The following is a 10,115-nucleotide window of genomic DNA, read 5'->3' as shown; positions in this document are numbered from 1 at the left end:
AAAATCCTTAATGGGTCTATTTTCAAAGGAAATAGACGGGAGCATCATCCGAGTCTCGTATTATGAGATAATTAATTCGTAGTGAAGAGAGACGGGAACTATCAGACAGAAAAATAGGGGTGACTTTAAAGAATAAATTGTACTTATTGGATAGACCAAAAATTCTAAAAATTTTATGGTAAGAAGATATGTGAGTCTAGTTTCTTGAAAAATTAGCGGTTCTTAATTTGGAGTCCCGTAGCTCTAGATATAAATAATTTAGTGACTATGACTCGAGAAAATAACTTAATTGGACTTTGAATAAATAGAGAGGAATTGAAAAATTGCATGTTAATACATTGCTTATTATTTTTCATGCGAGCTTACTAAGAGTAAAGCTTACTCCCTCTTTTCCATTTCTTTTAGTGTTGTCAGGTCAGCTCAGTGTTGGAGATCGTCAAAGGCAGCATCACACTATCAAGCCAATACCTTTGGAGTATTGATACATATGTTAGAAATATCAAGTGAGTGGCATGTATAGGGACCTAGTTCTATGACATGTATTATTATGATTTGGCTAAATGTATTGGCCTATATCGAGCTATTGTATATGGCCATAAGAGGTGGCTCATATTGATTATGGTTTGTAAGTTTAGCTAATCATGTTACGTTTTAATGCATATGATGTGATGATATGAATATGTTTGTTTGCCATGCATGGTTGGTAATATGTCATGTGTGTTGAATGCATGTTTTATGACCAATTGAGATGGTCATGACCATGAATTAAATGTGTAATATGGTAATAAGATGATAGTGCCTTGAACATGGATGTTTGATGTATAAGTTAGTAACCATAGTTTAATGGTATAAGTGATTAATGAGATGACAAGGTCAAATGAATGTGTAATAATGTGGCTAGACTAGTTTATCATAAATAGGTGGAACATATGTATAATGACGAGTTAATGTTGAATGTGTCTTATAAAGGGTGTTTAATCACTAAAATGATTTCATGAGTTGTTAGTTTGATGTGTATAAGGTTGTAAGGGTTTATGGGAAACATGAAGGCTTGGAAAATAGCCTAAGTGTTAGCCACACGTGCAGAAACACAACCATGTGTCTCAGCCGTGTGGAGGACACGACCTAGCACACGGGCGTGTGGCCTGGCCGTGTGGTTCAAATTGTTTTACTGATGTCACAAACAGAGAGTTACACGGGCTGAGGACACGGGCGTGTCCCAAGTCACACGGGCGTGTGTGACCACACAGTTCAATACACACAGTTGTGTGACTCTCCAAAGCAAGAAATTTGCTAAGTTGTCCAAAATTTATCGAAAGTTCTCGGTTTAGTCCCAAACCACCCCGATGTATGTTTTAGGCCTCGAAGGCCCGTATAAGGGACGATATACATGTGTTTGAAAAGTTTTAATTTGGATGAAAATTTTATAGCCCGGTTTTGCATGTTTGTGAATGTTTAAGTCCGGTAACACCTCGAATCCTGTCCCGACTTCGGTTATGGTAAGGGGTGTTACATTTAGTGTCATATTTGTTTCGGCCTCTTCCAAAATACACGGTCTTCTCCTTCATCTCATCCTGTAAAATTTCGTTAGACAAATGCAGATGTAATTATGTTAACGCCATTTGATCCTTACGCTTCTTCTCTTCATCTGTTAATGTCGAAGGCATCTTATCTATCCCTAGCAGAGCATCTTCCAGATCCATCTATGCAAGAACTGATTGCATCTTAATCTGCCATAACGCAAATCTGGTGTTGCGATCTAACAACGGAATTTCATACTTCAAAGACGCCATTACGGTAATCGAGGTGAACAACCCGGAAGCTCAGATACCAATTTGCAAAAATAAAACGTTGGTAATGACAATATATCACAAAGAAAAGAGAAATAAAAATAAAGAACACACAGATTTTTACGTAGAAACCCTTTCAGGAAAAAAAATCGCGGGCAGAGGAGAAGAAAATTCACTATGTCAAATTCGAATGATTACAAGAGGAGTTTCGACTACATCTATTTATAGGTTGAAAAAACTTAATTCTAATCAAAGTCAAATATATTATGTTAATAAATGCTAAATATATTATAACCATAAATACTAAATCTTCTAGAAAAAGATATATTTTGTTTAACTTGATTTGCAAGTAATCTCTTAAAATTTGAGTTACACAACTCTAACATATTAAAATAAAATGTCGAATGTGAATTGATCCTTGAAATAACTTAGTGGTCAAATGTAATACTCATTACTCAAGTAATCGGTTTAACCCAAGTAAGAGGTGTTACACATTTATAAATATTTTATCATAAATTTTTAAAAGTGAAAGATTATTATTTTGTCAATATTTTAATCAACCATAAATATATAAATATAAATATAAGTATAAAATTGTTGATACGAAAAATTAACAAAGAAAAAAAATAAACGATTAACTTTTATAGGAAGAGAGTCATAAAAAATAGACATATATAAGTTTTAATAGACTTCACATTATAATCAAATTGTATATATAAAAAAACTATTATTTTATTATTATTAAATAATAGAATAAATTATTTCAACTATTTAGATTTAGACCGAGATTAAAATAATTTTAAAATTAAATTAAGATGTGACAAAGGATAACCATACATTATATTAGTGAGACATGCCATTATATAGGACAAAGTCATACATGGATGAAGTCGAATAAATCCTATTAAATCATTGAAAATGATTAAGCAATTTTGTCAGTGGTTTAATCGATAATAACTAATATACTTAAAGATTTGTTTGAATGAACATGAGGGCCTCCTGGATTCGCTCTAGGTGCATGTTGGGCGTGTCCCTGTCCCCTCACTTGATTTTTCTGTCACGTGCTTATGTAGAGAAATTCTTTTTTTTTTAATATTTAAATTATCATTTTATTTTGAAATTTCTTTGCATTTGATAAAAATTTACCACGTGGAAATAAATTATTATTTTCATCTCTTTGGAAACTTTTATTATTTGAAATATATTAAGACAAAATAATAATTTAAAATTTTAAAATAAAACAAAAAAATTTAAAAACCATAATGATAAAACTAAGTATAATTGGTCATATTCTAACCTTTAATATCTCCAACTGTAACTGACAAGGAAGTCGAAGAATTTAAGTAACTGAAATGTACGCAAGAGTCAATCAACTTGTTTTTAATTTTGGATATTTATGGTGTGCCATAGAGTTCAGTCGAAAAGTCTTTTATGGTGTGCCATAGAGTTCTGTTATTATATTTTAGTTATTTAATTTTTAAAATTATAAAATAGTTATTAATTTTTTTAATGTTTTCATTTAAGTAACTGAATAGTTATGTTTTTTTTCTTTTAAAGTCTGGTTAGTGAGTTTTGAGTAATGATCAGTGAAAAAATATTTGTTAAGTGTTTTTGTATGTTTGTCCTTTAAAGGGAGTTAAATTCTTTATTTATATAATGCGTCCCTATTTCTAGATGTGACATCCTAAATAAGTTTTCATGCATGTCAATACGTACCTTTTAAGATTAATATGTCTTCTCTAGGTGAAAGTTTGCCTGTATGGTGGTGCGAACCCACCCCATGTGAGTTCATGAGAGGTTGCAAACTTATCGTGTGCAAACCCAAGTGTGCAAACTATTTAGGCTATATATGGATCAATCCCAGTCGGGTAACCGAGTAGCAGGTCAGCAATGGTGAATACCAGTACAATACTCATTGATGAGTAAGACATATCTCAGATCCAAGCTAATTTGATAGTTAGTGTTGAAGATTGAAGAAAAAAATTATTTAGACTTTGGCTCACGTATTGATAATATTTAAAGTTGTTTTTATAAAAAACAAAAAAACTAAACTATGAAAATGAAAGAAAAGTTTACCCTTTTAAGTAGTGTCGTAGGTGAGAATAAAAAAAACCATACATGAACGATTTTATTAAATCAGTAACTATAATGAAAAAATTGCCATAATATATCTTGAATTCCAACTCAATTATTTACTTAGTCCAATTAAGTTTCAATTTTTTTCTAAATAACTTATGAAATACAAATATTTCATTTATGTGGAATATAGGTTATAATTAAATGTGTGGGAATCCCTTTATAGTATATCATGTAGCATTTATCTAAAAGTTTGGAAATAAATTTTAATTATCCAAAATATATATTTATTCTGCAATTAAATTTAAAAATAAGTTTAATGTAACATTTTATCTTTAAATTTTCTTTTTCTTTTTCTAATTTGATATTTAGACTTTTTTAGTCCAATTTGGTACTCGACCCTTTTTTAAATTTTGTAATTGGGTTTGATATTTTTTAATTTGATATTTAATTTTTTATTTCAATTTGATATTTAAATTTAGCTCTTTTCTTAATTTGATACCTAATCTTTTTTAGCAAAAATAATTGATGTATAATAGACATGTGACATGTGACATGTGAAAAATAATATAATATTTCTTTTTATATATTAAATGTTTAATTATTTTTGGTTTAATTTATTTATTTCATTTTATCAATTTAAAATAATGAATTTATTTTATTTTGGGTTTTAGAACTCTTTTTTTAGTATAGCTCAATGCATAATTTTTAATATTAATTTTCTCTAATACTGATGATATTTTTGTAGCATAACACGAATTTTTAACACCATTAATATTTTGAAGTAATTCGCATATTATTTAATAAGTTTAAGTATCAAATTGAACATAAAAAATTAGCTATCAAATTAAAAAAATAAAATTAAGATATCAAGTAAAAATCAAATTAAGAAAAAGTGTTTAGTTAAAATATTTTAAAATATAAATATTATCGGTTCGTAACTTTAGAAATAATTTTTTTTATCACATCACATAATTGAGTATATATGTCAATGTCAGGCAAGTTGAGAGCCAACCAGCGAGGGACCCCACGGCCCGCTGTTTTTAAAGGGCGACAGCGACAAATTGAGATTTCATCACCAATGCCGCAATTTTAGTTGGTTGGACTATTATTGACACAGAAAATTTAAAGAAAATTAATATTTTTACCTAGATTAAAATCGTAAAATGGATATAATAAAAATAAAAAGTGTGTTAAAAATATTATTGAATATTAATTTAAATAAATTTAATGTTTTAATAGTTTTTTAAAAGTCTTTATTAAAATTTTTTAGGTAAATTATAACTTTAAATACTTAAATATAAATTATATTTTGATTACTAAATTTTGAAAATGAAATTACAATATCGTCACTATTAATTTATCATTTTCTTGTCACTTAGTTGTTGCCCTCCCTAATGGTGCGATGGAAATCTCATGTGCCAATAAAATTGTCATTTAATACATATATGGAATTTACTTAAACTGCTAAGTAGATTATTTCTAAATACAAATTAGTAATTTGAGAAAAGCCCCCTAGACTGATCCAAATCTAGGGAATAATGGTAGGAGGAGACTCAAAAAATTGTAACTCAATATTATCATAAGCAATCGCTTTCGCCAAACAATCAGCTACTTTATTTTGCTCTCTTGGAATGAACCGCAAAACCTATAAATTCTCCTGGGTCAAAATATTCTGGATTCGTCGAATCAACGCAGAGTTTGATGTTCCTATGGTACTTCCTTGTAAGGCCCGAATAGCGTCCAGGCAATTCGAGAGAATTATTATAGTATCATATCCTCTTTGTTGAGCAATCTTGAGTCCTTCAAAAATAGCCCAAAGTTTAGCGTCAAATATCGAGCATTTCCCAAGATAACGATTAAAACCAAATAGCCATTGCCCATGTTCATCTCTCGCAACCCCCCCAGCTGAAGCATATCCTGTATCCAAACAAACTGCTCTATCAGTATTGAGCAGAATCTTAGACTCCGAAACTTGCGCTGTCAAAGGAGATCTCATGTCTTCATCTGTAGTCACTCTGGGTGGTGAAAGACACAAGTTAGCCCAGCAAAGGGAGTTATTGATGATTTCTCTCGCACTCCAAGTTCTGCCTTGAAAAATAAAGAGATTACGGTTCTTCCAGAGGCGCCAAATAAGAATTCCAAAAAGGCAAGCCCAGCTCATTACATTCTCCGAAACCACAGAGACATCCTGCACATTACAAAGAATCCAATCTTGTAAGTTAAGAGAAAAAAAAATTGTTAAGCGTTTACCTGTTAAAACCTGGTCCCACACATCCTTGGCAGCAGTACATAAATGATTTTTTTTTTGACAAGCGAGATTTCTATCACACTATTAACGGGTAAGAATTTAATAATCAAAATATAACAAATGATTTGTGGTCATATTGTAACTTTTAAAATTCAATAATTCAAATGCAATTTAAATCGTACGTAAATAATTAAATTTATAATTTATCTTTTTTTTCTAAAGTTATAACTACGTCAACAACTCCAATCAAAATCAACTTTTAAAAACATTAAGTTACATAACTAACTAAACAAACAAACTAAACTAAAATCATTTAATTAAAATAAATCTAAAGAAAAATCGATACATTTAAATAAGATGGACTCAAGTATAATATCTTAAGGTTTTCATAATTTTGAACCTTGTGTATTGGCACGATGGTTAATGTATTCACCACTGGGTTCAAATCACACTAATCGCATTGTTGTTAGAGCTTTACTCTTCTTTTATAATCCAAAAAAAAAAAATCATAACCTTTAACAAATTCAAGTCCTCATTAGTAGTATGCATTAAAGTTAGTTTAAATATGTAATGTCTACTTAAAATGAACATGATATATTGAAAATATATATTAATCTAAAAATTATTAAATATTTATATTTTAAAATTCTAAAATTCAAAAATAATAAAATAATAATAGTTCTGGCCATTAATTCCAACATAAAACTCTCTAATTTTATTATTCACTTATTATATAAAAATAACTCTCATAAAATAATTCAATAATTAATTAAATTCTCAATTGAAAATGACACTCAATTGAGCCTTTAATTAAATATTAACAATCAATTAATTCTTCAAAAGTCAATTCACCATGTAAGCCCCAGACATCCATTAACTTCGTCAAGTAGCACTTTAGGGTTATGCCGCATGGTGAAATATGATAATTTCCTTAATTTTGTTTAAAAATAATTAAAAATTCAAAAATATAAAAATATAAGGAATTTCAAAAAAATTATAATTATAATTACCACTTTTTCAATTATTAATTTTATTTTAAAATTAGAACAATTTTTATATCAAAAGTTTTAATCATTAATTTTAATTGGAGCAATTTTTAAAATTATATTTATCATAAAAAGAGTTTTATTAAAGTAATAATTGTATTTTTAAATTAGCAGAACTTTTTAACTAATAATTAAAAATTAATTATAATTTTTAATATGTAATTAGTACAACTTCTATTAACTTATAATTAGTTTTAAAATATAATTATTGTAACATCTATTTACTTCAATTTTAACTAATAATTATAAATTAAATATTATAATAATATGATAAAAATAAAATTTATCGATTCAAAAGATTTTTCAAACTTATACTTTAAATATATTTTTTATTATTTAACATTACAATAACACTAAAAATCGATTAGGTTTAATAAATTTAATTGAGAGATATTAAGAAAAACATACTATTAATAATTTAAAGTCAGTAGGTAGAATATGAAATAAAATAAGCGAACGTAAAGAAATTGTGTGGAATGGGAGAGTGGTAGATGAGATTATAATTTAAGACAAGGACAGAACCCAGGAGTGGACTGTCGGATATTTTTAATGTGTTCTTCTTTTATCATATTAATTATCATTTATTTTATATTGAAACGGACGTCTTCCAAAGTCAGATATGAACATAGAAGACCTCAACTTCTTCACTGTGAGGAGTCGGAGGTCATCACAATTTGATTCCGACATGTCATGATCTGATCAGCTCACGTACGATTTGTGCCGTGAGAGTATAAGTCTAAATTGGATCTTATAAGTTTCCAAGATTTGGTTACATTATAACATAAATGGGTGCGTTTTAGACTACAAATGATCGGCCTACGCTATGCATGTGTTGTGATCATGTCATGACCTAATACGATGAATGTTATTTCTTTTTATTCTATGAATGATGATTGGATTGAATTCAAATGCAGTGTGAGATATTACTTTTTGATCATGAAGACATTATAGTATGTAAAATTCGTTTTTTAAAAAATATGACATCTCATAAGTTTGTTAAAAGTTTAGTTTAATTTGGAATTTTTTCAAATTATCATTGGATAGATTTTTTATCATTATAATATTGGAGGAGGGAAAAATGATAAAATTTGAATATGTGTCGTCAAGACTCTAGAAAAATAAAATAAAATAGGTTTTTTTTTAGAAATCTAACTTTATAAATTTAAAAAATTATAAAAATAATCCAATTTCAATATTAATTGTGACAATGACCTGATTTCTATAGTAGAGTTGGGTGCCGCCACTTTTTTAGGTGACACAACCCTAAAAATCTCTTCAATCATGCTTTAATCATTATAAAAAAATAGTTTGGCAGGGAAAAAATGGACCTAATGAAAAAAATATCCAATCATGTTTTGAAACGTGCAAGAGAAAAATATTTAAGGATTTGATGAAGTAATTACCTTTTTCAAATTGGATGAAAAAAAGTATCGCATGAGAATATGGAGGCCCCAAATTAAAACATTTGATCTATTTGGATGTTAGATTTGTTCCTTTTAAAATTAAATTTAAATAATCCTTAGAAGATATAAGAATAATAAAATAAACTCTTCTCGTTTTTTTAAAACAATAAAATTTAAAATTATATAAAATTATTATTTAAATTACCCAATATGTCTTAAAAATTTCCTCAAGTTTCTCTAAATTCAAATATGCTAGCGAATGAATTGTAAATGTTTAAATTTAGATAAACTTGAGGAAATTTTTAAAGGATATATTTGGGTAATTTAAATAAGATATATATATATATATATATATTAACTTTGTTGTTTTTTAAATATAAAAAGGAGAAAGGTTTATTTTGTTATTCTTATATCTTTTAAGGGCTATTTAAATTTAATTTTAAAAGGTAATAGACCTAACATGCAAATAGACTAAAAATTTAATTTGGTACAGTTATTCTTTTTCGCGAATCTAAAAGGGTAATTAATTCATTAAGTTCCTGAAAGTTTGCATGCTTTAGTTCAGTGCCGCCAATTTGTTAGGCGGCATAATTTTTTAAAATTTTTATAATAATTAAAGCATAATTGTAAGGATTTTTAAGGTGATTCTGCCTTGAAAAATGACAGCACCTAACTTTACTATAAAAATAAAACTATTTTTATAATTAATTTTGAAGTTGAATATTTTTATAATTTTTAAATTTATAGGATGAAATTCCTAAAATCCAACAGCAATGAGATAATGCATTAAATTGGGAAGCAAATTAATTATAATAATATAAAACATGTTAGTAGTGTCCTTCGCCATTCATTTCACCCTGAATGATATAATATAATATTAATATCACCAACTCTTACCGGCTAGAATGTTGAAAGTTTTACCAAATTTAATTTGGTTAGTGGTTGAATCTTTCAGCTGAAAAGTCTTTCCCATTTTAAGTTCATTTCTTGTTGTCATAATAGGAATAAGGGTGGAATCGAGTAAAGTTGACTTTTAAGTTTGAATTTTAATTTTAATAATTTTAATTAATTTAAATTTTTAAATGCTCGAGTCCTACTTAAGTAGAAAGATGGAATTGCTTAAGCTCATTCGATTAGGCTGGTTAAGTTTAACATTGTTTTTAAAAATTATCATAAAAATTATTTTTTAAAATTTAGTTTGAAATTTAAGTTTTAGTATTATTGTCAATAAAAATATTTTGAAAAAATAAAATATTAATTTTAATTATAATATTATAAAGTAAAACATTAATAGTATGATATTTTAATAAAATATTAAAAATTGTAAACTCTTTATAATATTTTGATATGTGAAATATAAATTTTAAATATTTTAAACAATTACTATTAATTATTTTTAAAATTTAATTTGAATATATATAAAATACATTTTAAATATTAAAATATAAACGTTACAAATTTAAATTTATATTTTTATATATTTGAAATAAAATTTAATAGTGAAATAAACATATACTCAATATAAATATTATTACACTAAATTATAAAT

This window comes from Gossypium arboreum, chromosome 1, assembly GCF_025698485.1.
Source record: "Gossypium arboreum isolate Shixiya-1 chromosome 1, ASM2569848v2, whole genome shotgun sequence".
NCBI lineage: Eukaryota > Viridiplantae > Streptophyta > Magnoliopsida > Malvales > Malvaceae > Gossypium > Gossypium arboreum.
This window is presented reverse-complemented; position numbering follows the sequence as displayed.